We start from the raw sequence: 15,690 nt of genomic DNA on the forward strand, positions 1-15,690 counted from the left end.
TGATTGGGCCATTCTCTCTTACTGGGCACTGTTACTTAACACACAGCCAAACATGGTAACATAAGGACATATCGCATCAGTAGTAACTGTCTCTTTGTGCTAGCCATCTCCGACTATCATGCACCCACCCATCGCCTGAGCTGAGGAAGACACAGTCTCTACCTTGAGCACAATCGCTAGCCTAGAGCAAGCACAAATAGAGTGTCACACCTCTTCATATACTCTTGGTGCATCCTAGACCAGGAGATGTGCTATCTGTGATCTCATCTGGCTCATCTCTTTGGGCTTATTTCAGTACTCAGATGAATAGAAACTCTAATCTGACTGGCCATTCCAACTCCTGGCCTTTTCTGGGCTCCAGGCATACTGCCCCAAACCAGATGGTTCATTTTATGTTTCCCATAATATACATTTTTTTAATGATATTTGTATGTTTGCTTGTTTTACTATTTGTTCTTTTGTATATAGCACTTATCAGTTTGCTGTACTTCGGCAGGCGTGATTTGCATATTTCTGCTTATGTTATACTGTGTGATTATGTAAGTTTACTGATTAATAGTTTGCTTTTATGGATACAGCCGTTGTTGATCAGCTTGCTGTACTGTGATGACTTTCTTGTTGCTGTGAAGCTAGAAGCTATACCACTGGTATTTTAAAGACCAACCAACACTCACCCATGGTGGACAGATTTCAGTGGAACTTCCAGACAAAGACAGACTAAGATTCAGAACTGAGCATCCGCTGTTGAAATTTCAGCCCTATGAGAAAGCTATAAATAACAATGAACTTTGTTAGATATACTACTGTAAGTAAACTCCCCCAAGATTAAAAGATACTAAAAAAATTAAGAGAAAAATCTGCAAACACCATTAATAACTGAAAAATGGGATGTACTATAAACCTAGAAAAATTGGAAGCTGTCAAAAATAAAATGGAACACATAAAAATCAACAATATAGGCTTTAGTGAGCTGAGATGAACTGATATTGATGACTTTGAATGAGATATTCATCTGATCTATTATGTTGGCAATGACAAATTGAAGAATGATGTTACATCCATAGTTAAAAAAGAACATTTCAAAATCTATCCTGAAATACAATGCTGTGATGGATAGGATACAATACGTGTGTGTGTGTGTGTGTGTGTGTGTGTGTGTGTGTGTGTGTATTTATATACATATTCATATACTAAACATGAACTTCACAATTACTTATTATGCTGCAGAGAGCTGGACAATGACTAAAGATTACAGAAGAGAATTGATGCTTTTGAGTTGTGGTATTGGAGAAGAATCTTGAACATACCATGGATCACCAAGAAAACAAATAGGTCTGTCTTGGAGAGAGTGAAACCAAGTTTCTCCTTGGAGGCTAGGCTCTTGAAGCTTTGTCTCACATACTTTGGACACTTGGCCAGGAAGGACCAGTCCTTGGAGAAGGATATCATACTTGTAAGGGTGGAGGGACAGTGCAGGAGAGGAAGACCCTGGATGAGATGGATTGATGCAACAGCTGGGGTCATGGGGGGTTGATGTGTCAGAATTCGTGAGACTGACTCATGACAGGGCAGGATCCAGAGCTGTGGTACATAGGGTTGCTAGGGGTTGCAGGCGACTCGACAGCACATAATAACAACATACATACGCATACGAGGAAGACTTGTTAATACGCAGATGACACAACCCTGCTTGCTGAAACTGAGGAGGACCTCATGCACTTGCTGCGAAGGGTCAAGGACTGCAGCCTTCAGTATGGACTGAACCTCAATGTCAAGAAGACAAAGATTCTCACCACTGGATCAATTGGCAGCGTCAGGATGGATGGCGAAGGGATTGAGATTGTTCACAGCTTCAGTTTGCTCGGCTCCACAGTCAACACTCTTGGCACCAGCAGTCAGGAAATCAAAAAGCGTATCGCAATGGGAAAGTCTGCTGTTAGGGACCTCTCCAAAGTACTCAGGAGCAACGGTGTCTCTCTGGAGACTAAGGTGCACCTGATACAGGCCATGGTCTTTGCAATCGCTTGTTATGCATCAAAGAGTTGGACAATGACTAGGGCGGACAGAAGGAGAGTGGATGCTTTCGAGCTGTGGTGCTGGAGAAGAGTACTAAATGTACCATGGACTGCCAGGAAAACAAATAGATTCATCTTGGAGAGGATTAAACCAAGCCACTCCTTGGAGGCAAGGAGTCTGGGGCTTCATCTGACATACTTTGGACATGTTGCCAGGAGGGACGGGTCCTTGGAGAGGGACATCATGCTTGGGAGAGCGGAGGGCAGATGGAGTACAGGAAGGCCCTCTGTGAGGTGGATTGATTCAGTGACTTGAGTAATCGGGATGGGTGTGATTGGCACAGGACAGAGCAGAGTTTAGGGCTGTTGTACATAGGATTGCTATGAGTCGCAAGTACACGTTACAACAACAACATGGCCATATTTTTCAACTACTACTTCTTTATTTCTAATGAAACAAAGTGACTACATTACAGTAATCAAGAATTACTAATGTATCTTGGTTGAATGTTTGATCAATTTCAAACTGTAAAAGTCAGCAGAAGGCCTTAATTTATTTATCTTTGGATTTAGTGTTTGTTGTTGTTGTTATGTGCCGTCGAGTCGTTTGCAACTCATAGCGACCCTATGCACAACAGCCCTAAACCCTGCTCTATCCTGTGCCAATCGCACCGCCTCTGACACACCTATCCCGATTACCCCAGTCTCTGAATCAATCCATCTAATAGAGGGTCTTCCCCTCCTGCGCTGTCCCTCCACCCTCCCAAGCATGATGTCCCTCTCCAAGGACAGGTCCCTCCTTACAGCATGTCCAAAGTATGTTAGACGAAGCCTCAGAATCCCTGCCTCCAAGGAGCCACCTGGTTTAACTCTCTCTAGGTCGAATCTGTTTGTTTTCCTAGCAGTCCATGGTACCCTCAACACTCTTCTCCAGCATCACAGTTAGAATGTATCAATTCTCCTTCTATCCTCCCTACTCATTGTCCAGCTCTCTGATGCATAACAAGTGATTGCAAAGACCATGGCCTGTATCAGAGGCACCTTAGTCTCCAGAGAGACGCCATTGTTCTTCAGAACTTTGGAAAAGTCCCTAACAGCAGATTTTCCCATTATAATATATCTTTTAATTTCCTGGCTATGGATGTCAAGATTGTGGATTGTGGAGCCAAGCAAACTAATGTCAATCTCTTCACCATCCATCCTGATGTTGCCAATTGGTTCAATGGTGAGAATCTTTGTTATGGCCTTGGTGAAATAAATCTATTTGAAGATCAAATGATAGCATTTTGTACAATCAGTGGTTGATTTATTTAAGTACCATTCTTTAAAAAACCATAAATGGCAGCTATACACATACACATACCTTGCTTAATGGACTATACAGGAATCATATCGACTACATCTGTGCAAAGAAGAAAGAGAAACTCAATATCAAGAGTCAAAATGAGGCCAGAGCTGACAACACAAAGCTCAATTATTAATGTGTAAGTTCAAATTGAAACTGAATATAATGAAAACTTGTCCATGAAAAGCAAAATACAACCCTGAGTCTATCTCATTGTAATTAAAAAACCAACTTAAGCATAGAGTTGAGGCATTGAACTAATGATCAAAGAAAAGGTAAATTATAGTATGACATCAAGAATATCATTGATAAGAGTTCCTACCTCGAGACATCCTCTCCAACACTTATGTCCTATTAGACTTTGCCACTGCTACTGGAAATGGTATCTCATTGTGGTTTTGATTTACATCTCTCATTGTCAGTGATTTTGAGCGTCTGTCTTCATATGTCCGTTGGTCATTTGAATAACTTCCTCTGTGAAAATTCTTTCCATATCTTTTGCCCATTTTGTAATTGGGATATCAGTCTTTTTCTTATGGAGGCCCAGGAGTATTCTGTAAACCTTCATTATGGGACTCTTTTCTGAGCTGGTATTGCCAAATGTTTGTTCCCAGGTGATAAGTTTTCCTTCACTCTATTAGGGAAAGTTTTTTATATGCACAGGGATTTAATCTTTAGAAGGTCCCATTCATCAATTTTATCCTCTTCAGATTGTGCATTTCTGGCTGTATTTGGTAGTCTCTTTAGACTAGGCCTTCTAAGCCTGACCCCAGTTTATGTCTCATGAATTAGATGGTTTAAGCTTTACTCCCTGGTCTCTGATCCATCTTGAAGTGATTTTTATGTATGGTGTAAGATATGGATTCTGTTTCAGCTTTCTGCAGGTGGTAGTCCAGTTTTGCCAGCACTATTGAAGAGATTGTCATTTCCCCACTTGATACGGAAATCTTATGTGGGATTGTAAAATGGTACAGCTCTCTGGAAAACAATTTGGTGCTTCCTAAAAAAACTGAATGTAGAAATTCTATATGTCCCATCTATTTCATCACTTGGAATACAACTTAAGAAAATGAGAACTGAGGTACAAAAAGGGACTTGTACACCAATGTTCATAGCAGCATTATTCACCGTCACAAGAACATGGAAACAGCCCAGATGTCCAACCACAATCAAATGGGTTGAGAAATTATGGTATATTCATACATGGAATACTACACAGCGCACAGGAGTAATGATTTTGTAAATTATTACCTAACTTGGGAGGGACTGGGGCATTATACTGAGTCAACTAACTCAGTCACATTAGAACAAATACTGTATAAGATCACTATTGGAGAATGAGTATGAGGGTCCATGGGAGGGGAGAGTAAAAGCAGAGGGGTGAAAATGTGCTGTGGGGGAGGATTAATCAAAAGGTCACACAATTTAAGGGGGGGTAGTAGAGAAATGGGAAGTATCTGCTCTGAAAAACAATGTATTCAAATTTTGTAAAAAAAAAAACAAAACTGCAAAACAGAACGTATATGAAAGATTGTACGAAACACAATGTAAATGAAAGATTGTATAAAACATAATATATATGAATAAAACATACTGAAAGATTATATAAAAATCACTGAGTATTTAAAAACAATATCCATGAAGAAAACCAAAAATTATTACAAAGATAGAAGAGAAAGAAAAGACTAAAATTAATGTCAAAAGAAATGCTGAAAATGGAACTAGAATTTAGAAAAGTCAAAACAAAGGGAAGAAATGCTGGTGTCAAAGAGCTGAAAAGAATATTTCAAAGGGCAGATCAAAAAGAAAGAACAAGGTTTTTTTCTTTGCTGTTGTTAGATGTCATCAAGTCAACTACAACTCATAGTGATCTTATGAACAACATGGTATAAATCTTGACCTATCCTGCACCATCATTACAAACTCTGCCACGCTCAAATCCATTGTGGCAGTCACTGTATCAATCTTTCCCATTGAGAGTCTTCCTCTCTATCATTTACCCTCCACCTTTCCCAACATGATATCTCTCTCCAAAGACTGGTTCTTCCTGAAAATGCCCGAAGTGAGATGAAGTATTGTCATTCTTTACTCTAAGGAACACTGTGATTGTAATTCCTTCAAGATAGATTTGTTTATTCTTTTGACTTTCTGAAATATGTTAAATACTCTTTGCCAATACCACAATTCAAAAGTGTTGATTCTTCTTCTGTCATCCTAGTCTTTGTATAACTTTCAGATGCATGGGAAACAGTTGAAAATACCATGAGTCGGTCTTTAAATTAACATCTTTGGTCTTTAGAACTGTGGAGGGGTCCATGACAGCAGATTTTTCGCCCCTAATACAACATTTATTTTGATATATTCACTGCTTTTTACACAGGTGTTTATCATCAATCCAAGTAAAATGAAATCATTGACATCCTTAATATTTTCTCCATTTATTACTTTTCCTTTTGGTACAGTGGTGAGGATTTTTATATTCTTGTTGTTGAAATGAACAGTAGCATTAATTTGACAGGAAGATAAAATTCTTCAAATATGGCTGAAACAGTTCACAGACAGGGAACTGCATTCAGAGAGTCATAAGGCATACCAGTGCTGATGTCACATAAATCTTGGCCGAAGGTAGAGCATACCAGAAAGATGTTCACTTATATTTTAATGACTATGTAAAGGCATTTGCGGATCATAAAAGTGTATAGATAATGTTTCTAAAAATGGGAATCCCAGAACACTTAATTTTGCTCTTGAAAAACCTATACATATCACGAAGTAGTTGTCCAAACGGAACAAAGTAACACCAAATTATTTAAAATAAGCAAAGATGTATGCTAGGGTTATATCATTTATCCATGCAAATTGGAAGCATCAGGATGGATGGTGAAGAGATTGAGATTGTTCACAGCTTCAATTTGCTTGGCTCCACAATCAACAGTCTTGGCACCAGCAGCCAGGAAATTAAAAGACATAAGAAAGTCTGCTGTTAGGGACCTCTCTAAAGTACTCAAGAGCAACGGTGTGTCTCTGGAGACTAAGGTGCGTCTGGCACAGGCCATGGTCTTTGCAATCACTTGTTATGTGTCAGAGAGCTAGACAATGACCAGGGAGGATAGAAGAGGAATTGATGCTTTTGAGCTTTGGTGTTGTAGAAGAGTGCTGAGGGTACCATGTACTGCTAAGAAAAAAAAACAGATTCATCCTGTAAAAGGTTAAACCGGGCTGCTCCTTGGAGGCAAGAATTCTGAGACTTCATCTGATATAATTTGGTCATGTTGTAAGGAGAGACCGGTCCTTGGAGAAGGACATCACACTTGGGAGGGTGGAAAGCAGGCGGAGGAGGGGAAGGCCCTCTGAGAGGTGGATTGATTTGGTGACTGGGGAAATCGGGATGAGTGTGTCGGAGACAATGAGATTGGCACAGGACAGAGTTTAGGGCTGTTGTAAAATAGGGTCGCTATGAGTCGCAAGCGACTCGACGGCACATAACAACAACAATTAATATGTCTTGTTTGCTGAAAGTAAGAAGGATCTGAAACACTTATTGCAAAATGTCAAGGACTGTAGTCTTCAATATCGATTGAAACTCAACATCAAGAAAACAAAGATTCTCACCACTGGGCCAATTGACAGCACCATGGTAGAAGGAGAAGAGATTAAGGTTTTTAACAATTACAGTTTGCTTGGCTCCACAGTTAACACTGTTGGCACCAGAAGTCAGGAAATCAAAAGGCAAATTGAATTGGGAAAATCTGCTATCAGAGACCTTCCCAGAGTGCTTAAATCAACAGTGTCGGTGTAGAGACTAAGGTGCATCTAATCCAGGCCACGGCCTGAACAACTACTTGTTATGCTTCAGAGAGCTGGACAATGACTAAAGATGACAGAAGATAATTGATGCTTTCGAGTTGTGGTGCTGCATAAGAGTCTTGAACATATCATGGACAGCTAAGAAAACAAATAGGTCTGTCTTGGAGAGGGTGAAATCAAGTTTCTCCTTGGAGGCTTGGAGTTTGAAGCTCCATCTCACATACTTTGGGCACATGGCCAGGAGAAATGAAGCCTCGGAGAAGGATATCATTTTTATAAGGATGGAGGGACAGCACAGGAAAGCAAGACCCCAGATGAGATGAATTGATATAGTAACTGGGGCAATGGGTGTTGGTGTGTCAGAATCAGTGAGACTGGCTCAGGACAGGCCAGATGTCAGAGCTTCTCAATGGCACGTAACAACAACAATTAATATGTATGCTGAGCAAATAACCTGAGGGCAATAAGCAGAAGTATGTGGCATCAAGATTGGAGGTAAACTCATCAGCTGTAGATGGCACAACCTTGCTTATAGAAAGTGAAATGAACTTGAAGTACTTGATGCAGAAGATCAAAGACAACAGTCCTTAACATGGATTACATCTCAACATCAAGAATACTGAAATCCTCATCATTGCACAAACAGGCCATATCATGATAGATGGAGAAAAGACTGAAGTTGTCAACTATTTAATTTAACTTGGATCCACAATCTATATTCGTGGTAACAGCAGCAAAGAAATTAAAGACAGGAGGGGGTGCTGCCATTAAGCATCTCTCCAAAGTTCTAAAGAACAAGGAGGTTAGTTTAAACACTAAGGTGTATTTAATCCAAGTCATGGTATTTTTCAATTGTTTCATATGCATCTGAAAGTTAGACAGCCAATAATGATGGCAGGAGAAGAACTGATGCCTTTGAATTGTGGTGTTGGAGAAGAGCACTGAGTATCCAATACACTGCCAAAAGAAGAAATAAATCTGTCTTGAAATTTGTGCATACACAACTAATACACACTTTAATAGAAAGGATGGTGAAATATATTTTGGACATGTTGACAAGAGGGATCAGTCCTTGGAGAAAGAGACCATGCTGTGAAAGATGGAAGATCAGAAAAAGTACATATAGAAACAGTAAGTGGAACAATGGATTCAAGCCTATTTCAGAGATCATGAGAGATCCTGGGTTCAAGCCTACGAGAGTGGTGCAAGATAGGGTAAGGTCCACATCTGTTTCATGGAGTCTTTTGAGTTGTTACAGAATTAATTACGTCTATCAACAACAACAACAAATCCAATCCAAGATCACCGCTACTCGGTGTCCCTATGAGACACAGTTGAACTACCTCCTCAGATTTCCAAGGCTGTAAGTCTCACCAGGAGCAGAATGTCTCCCCTTTCTTCTACAGAGTGGATAATGTGTATGAGCTACCAGCCATTAGTTACAGCCCAATACGTAACCCACTAAACTACAAGAGCTCCTTTGCACTAAATTAGATTACATAAAACCTGCACCTGGTCTGACTTACCTACTAATTCAACTTCAAGACATACTTGGGAACTGATCGTGTTTGTAACCTAGGGGTTGTCTGTATTCAGAGAAATCTATCAAACCACTGTTATATTTTGATGAGAGTCAATCCTTTAAGGAAACTTGGAGGTGCAATACAATCTGTAGCCACACTGGTGGCCAGGTAGCATTTGTGGACATAAAAAAAGAGATGAAGGGGCAGCTGACCTTTGGGTGCACACAGCTAAAGCTATTAAGTGTGGCTGTTACTCTCATTAAAGGCATCTTCCCAAAGTTCAAATAGATAACCACAGTTTATCCTGCATGCAGACAGTAGAGCTCCAAGACCTTAGCCTCTCCTTTACTCTCCCCAACCCCTCTGGTTTCAGGCTCATAATACTCAAGAGGCAGCAGAACAGATTTATGAAATCAGTCACACAGGTGAATTGCCCATCAGGGCAGCCATCCAAATCAGAGGGCTTGGTTTTCTAACTTGCAGTTAGATCACCTTGCACATCTCTTAAGGTCGAAGTCATTACAGAGACAAATATCGCTGAAGTTGAACCTGACAATGTCAGAGGGTCAGACTCATTGTTTTATCCCAGAGCCCAGAGGCAGGGAAGCAAACCATCAGATGACCTCACTGAGTGGTGTAATAAAAGCCAAAATTAAGAACTGTTCTATAAGCCTCTTGATTAAATCCAATGGTGCTAAAGAGGCTGAGAGCCTTTAATAGGCAAAAGTATTTATAAGTACGCACTCATTCACTCATTGCCATTGAGACAAAACTGACTCATAGCTGACCTCCAGTAGGTGTTCAGAGGCTGTAAGCCAAACAAGAGGACACTGTCCATCTTCCTCCTATGGGGCCATTGGTAGATTCACACTCCCAATGAGGTCCCACCTTTGAGTTAGCAGTGCAACTCTCTAAAGACCACACCAATAAGACACACTTTTCTTTCTGAGTTTGGCTTCTAAAGAAATAAAAATCCTATCTTAGACTTAACTTCTATTTTAAAACTATTTCACATCTGGTACAGAATTTTATCTGCCCAATATTCTGCCCCTTTTTCTTTCTTTGTCTTGAACTGTTAAGTGTTTCTCTACACCAAAAACACAGCAGGAGACTAAAGGGGACACCAGCCCAAGCTATTGGTGCACCATCTGCAGTGATGGAATTTATGAGCCTGCAAAACCTAGCCCATTTTTAAAATGTTTTAGGTCAATTTTGTTCTGTTATGAGATTTATTTTTAGCTCGTAAGATAACAGTTTAACAGTGTCTTGTAGCTTAACAAGGACAGCTGATTTAATGTTTGCTGTTCTTGTGTGCCTTCAAGTTGGAACCAACTCATAGTTGACCCTTTAGAGAGTTTTCAGAGCATGAAAACTCCACTAGCATGGGAGGAAATTGCCCATCCTTCTGTGGAGCAGCAGGTGGATTTGAATATCTTTTGCCTTTGGGATTGCAGCACAGCTTCTTACCACTAGGCCACCAGAACTTCCTTCATATATTTTAATTTGCAGTGGATTTAAAGCCATGATCCTAAAGTTGTTGTTCTCTGCCTTGATTCATGATGGAATTATCTAAGAGTTTCATTTGTTGACATTTATTTGTTTTTTTAATACGAAAGCTTAAGTGTCATCTCTAGAAATTTTTTATTTCATTTATTTATGATATGACATAGACATGGAGATATTAATAAATTTCTCTAGAGCATTCTAACATGCAAATATCCACTATATTAAGGCAATGGTTCTCAAATTTAATATGCTTTAGAACCACCTTGATGAAATGAAGATTATAAAATCCTACCGTTTGCTAATTCAGTGCATTCATAATACTGTCCCAAGTCTTATAAATTGTTGTTGTTATTATGTGCTGTCGAATCCCCTGAGACTTATAGTGACACTATGCACAATAGTCTCCCAGCCTGGACTTCTGGCAGTTCTCTGCTGATGTGCTGTTCCAGTCGTTTTTGGATAATCTTCAGTAGAATCTTGCTTGCATGTGAAATTAATGATATAGTTTCCACACTCTGTTGGGTCACCCTTCTTTGGGATGGGAACAAATATAGATCTCTTCCAGTCAGTTGGCCAAGTGGTTGTGCTCCAGATTTCTTGGCACAACTTGATGAGTACATCCAGGGCAGCATCTTGTTAGCTTAAATACGTCAATTGGTATACCAGCTATTCCTGGGGCCTTATTTTTTTTACTATTTCCTTCAAAGCAGCTTGAACTTCTTCCTTCATCACCATAGGCTCTTGCGCATATGTTGTTTCATTAAATTCTTCTGTGTCTGCCAATTCCTTTCCACACAGTGACTCAGTATATTCTTTCCATCTTCTTTTAATACTTACTGGATCATTTAATATTCTGCCTAAAGCATCCTTGATTATAGCAACTCGAGGATTGAATTTGTTCTTCAGTCCCTTGAGCTTAAGAAATGCTGAGCAAGTTTGGCCCTTTTGATTTTCTGACTCCAACTCCTTGCACATTTCATTGTAAAATTTTATTTTGTCATACCGTGCTGCCTTTTGAAATCGTCTATTCAACTCTTTAGTATCTTGAATTCTTCCTTCTGCTTTGGCTTCTCTACACTCCAGTGCAGTTTTCAGAGTCTCTTCTGACATCCATTTTGGTCTTCTCTTCCTCTTCCATCTTGCAATGACTGTTTGCACTCTTCCTGGATGATACTCTTGATATCCTCCCACAACTCATCTGGTCTTCACTCATTAGTGTACAAGGCCTCAAACCTGTTCCTGAGATAGTTCTGAAATTCAAGTGGGATAGACTCAAAGTCATATTTTGGTTCCCATATACTTGGCTTCATTTTCCTCAGCTTCAGCTCAAACTTGCCTATGAGTAGTTGGTGGTCTATTCCAGAATCAGCTCCTGGCCTAGTTTTCACAGCTGATATTGAGCTTCTCAACAGGTTCTTTCTGCAGATGTAATCAATCTGATTCCTATGCATACCATCAGGTGAAATCCATGTATATAACCTGGGTTTATGTCTCTTTAAAAAAACGTATTTTCAATGCCGGCATTGAAGTCTATGGGGGAGAGAATAGTCTAAAAGTATTATATTTTAGGGCATTATTTTTATTGTAGGAGTATGCAATGAGGGTTGTAGAGTGGATTATATTTGGGGCTAGGGGGTGGGGTTTGGGGAGGTGCGGGGGGGGGATTGTGTACCAATGAGGGAGTTTTTCTTTTGCGTTTCAAGGAGAGGAGCAAATGGGGGGGAGGGGGGTTTGTGCGGGGAGAAGGGTGCAATAATGAATGAATGGAATCCCAAAATCTCTGTAGGTGTTCATAGAAATGAAAAATAAACAACCTAAATTTAAAAAACAAAAAAAAACATATTTTCAAAGAATAAGTCGGGTTGTGGTACTAGGGATATTGAAGCTAATGTTAAATGGATATTATCTGAAAGTATGGAATTCAAGGGGAATGTATATCTGTGTTTCATTGAATATGCAAAGGCATTTGACTGAGTGGGTCATAACAAACTGTGGCTGACTCTGAGAAGAATGGGAATCCCAGAACACTTGATCGTGCTGATGAGAAACCTATACTTGGACCAAGAGGCAGTCATTAGAACAGAGCAAGGAAACACCGCATGGTTCAAAATTGGGAATAGCATACGCCAGGGATGTGTACTGTCTCCATACCTTTTCAGCCTGTATGCAGAAGAGATTATCCAGGAGGCTGGGTTCTATGAGGAGAAATGTGGGGTCAAGACTGGTGGAAGATCTATCAACAATCTGTGATATGCAGATGACACAACCCTGCTTGCTGAAACTGAGGAGGACCTGAAGCACTTGCTGCAGAGGGTCAAGGACTGCAGCCTCCAATATGGATTGAGGCTCAATGTCAAGAAGACAAAGATTCTCACCACTGGGCCAATTGGCAGCATCAGGATGGATGTTGAAGAGATTGAGATTGTTCACAGCTTTAGTTTGCTTGGCTCCACAGTCAACACTCTCGGCACCAGTAGTCAGGAAATTAAAAGACGTATTGCCATGGGAAAGTCTGCTGTTAGGGACCTCTCCAAAGTACTGAAACAGCAATGGTGTTTCTCTGGAGATTAAGGTGCGTCTGATACAGGCCATGGTCTTTGTTATCACTTGCTATGCATCAGCGTGTTGGACAATGACTACGGAGGATGGAAGGAGAATTGATGCCTTTGAGCTGTGGTGCTGGAGAACAGTATTGAGGGCACCATGGACTGCTAGGAAAACAAACAGATTCATCCTGGAAAGGGTTAAATGGGGAAGCTCCTTGGAGGCAAGGATTCTGAGGCTCCATCTAACATACTTTGGACATGTTGTAAGGAGGGACTGGTCCTTGGAGAGGGACCGGTCCTTGGAGATGGACATCATGCTTGGGAGGGTGGAGGGACAGAGCAGGAGGGGAAGGCCCTCTATGATGTGGATTGATTCAGTGACTGGAGTAATCAGGATGGGTGTATCAGAGACAATGAGATTGGCACCGGACAGAGCAGAGTTTAGGGCTGTTGTACATAGGGTCACTATGAGTCGCAAGCGACTTGACGGAACATAACAACACAACAACAATGCACAATAGCTCTGAACTCTGTCCTATCTTGAGCCAATCTCCCTGTCTTTGACATACCTGCCTGCATTCCCCCAGTCACTGTGTCAATCTAGCTCATCGTGGATTCCGTTCCTGTTTTGTTTCTCCACCCTTCCAAGTATGTCCTTCTCCAAGGACTAGTCCCTCCTGGCAACATTCCCAAAGTATGTGAGATAGAGCTTCTAAATCTTAATCTTCAAAGAACAGCCTAGTTTCACCCTCCCAGAATAGACCTGTTTGTTCTCTTGCCAATCCAAGGATTCAATACTCTTCTCGAGCACCACAACTCAAAGGCATCAATTCTTCTTTCATCATCTTTATTCATTGTCCAGCTTTCTGGTTCATAGCAATTAATTGTGAAGCCTATGACATTAATCAGACACACCTTACCCTTTAGACTGACATCTTTGCACTTCAGCACTCTAAAGAGGTCCCTGACAGCAGACATTTCTAATAAAATTCATCTTTTGATTGTTGACAATCTCAATCTCTTCTTTTCTTGATGTTGAGCTTCAATCCATAATGAAGGATGCAATCCTGACTTCCTGCATCAGATGCTTCACGTCCTCTTCAGTTTCAGGGAGCAAGACTGCACCATCTGCAGAATGCAAGAAGTTGCTAGGCAATGCTAATACTGCTATCTAGCTGTTCCATTTTGAGAACCACCAAGTTAAAGCATTTGCAAACTTTCCCTTGAGGTGTTTTTCATTCATTGACGTGGCTCCAAGAAACGAAAATAAAGTAAACACAAACTGAGAGAGAAAAGGAGTCATCTTTTGTCCTGGACCCTTTGGAATCTCCCAGGTCCAGTCCTGAGTCTTCAAATGCAAAGAGAATGCACCAGGAAAGGAAAGTCACTGTTCAGAAAGCATTGTGTTTCTGTAAATGGTGATGATAAATCTGGCAATGTATTCAGGTGATGGCTACACAAGTTGAATAGTATAAGCATCATAATGAATTGTTCATGTACAAAAATGTTAAGGAACCCCTGTGGCATAATGGTTAAAGTGCTCAGTTGCTAATCAAAAGATTGGTGATTTAAACCCACTAACTTCTCAGGAAGGGAAAGATGTGCCTGTCTGATTCCACAAAGATTTATGACGTTAGAATCCCTATGGGGCAGTTCATCTCTGTCCCATATGGTCACTAAGAGTTGAAATCAACTCTAGGGCAGTGTGTGTGTATGTGTGTGTGTGGTGGCTTAGTGGTAAAGAGCTGTGCTGTCAATCCAAAAGCATGCAGTTCAAATCTACCAGCTGCTCTGTGGGAGAAAGATGAGCAATCTCCTCCACTAACATCTGCTGCCTCTGAAAATCTACGAGATAGTTGGCTCTGAGCCTGTTCTGACTCGTTGATACACAACAGAGACATAGATATACATATACATATACATATACATATACATATACATATACATATACATATACATATACATATACATATACATATACATATACATATACATATACATATACATATACATATACATATACATATACATATACATATACATATACATATACATATACATATACATATATAGCTCTGATGACCTAGTGGTAAGGAGTTGCACTGCTAATCTAAAGGAATACAGTTCTAATCCATCAGCTGCTACAAGGGAGAAAGATCAGCAATCTCCTTGCATGTGATTTACAGCCTCTGAAAACTCACTGGCAGGACAGCTATGAGTAACTCTGAATCAATACCACACAAAAACAATAGCATATATTGCACAACACCTATATTTAACGACAATAAAATAAATATTAAGACAAAAAGAATGGCCTAGCATTTCCTAGTAGAGTGAAGCCGATATAGTTCATTCTGTTGATCCTAGCTCTGCTGCTCTTGTGTAATACGCCTTACCACATCCCAACAGGCACCAGGTGAATATGCCTGCTCTCCTTATTCAGGAGGGACAGATGTCTCTAGCTCTAGTACAAAGGCAGATTGTTCTTACATGAGGATATACAAAGACTTTCATTAACATTCTCCCTACAAACAGTGATCAGAAACATTACCAAACCATGCCTGTGAACTCTCACTTGACCTCCTTATAACTCAAAGATAGATTCAACTCATGCAAATCTTTTGCACATACAGAATAAGAAACAGTGACACAGTGAGGTCATACCCATGTTAGGTCTAAATTTCCATGTTCTCAGTCCTTAATGAAATACCAAGAGCAGGACCTGAAGATACCTTAGGGGCTAAAAGTGGGCTGGTGTACAAAGTGCCTCGCTAACTTCAGCCTAAAAAATCTCCTTTAACATGTACGGCCAAACACAATCAATAACAGTGCATCTAAATTCCAAAATCAATCTCCATAATAGTCTATGTGTTTCCTACTGCCAAAGGGGCCCTTTAGACAAATATTACATGATGCCACTGTTGTAGAATGGGACTGTCCTTGGGGTT

The sequence above is a fragment of the Elephantulus edwardii genome, unplaced genomic scaffold, assembly GCF_000299155.1.
Source record: "Elephantulus edwardii isolate Elephantulus edwardi_28Jun2011 unplaced genomic scaffold, EleEdw1.0 scaffold00150, whole genome shotgun sequence".
NCBI classification, from domain to species: Eukaryota; Metazoa; Chordata; class Mammalia; order Macroscelidea; family Macroscelididae; genus Elephantulus; species Elephantulus edwardii.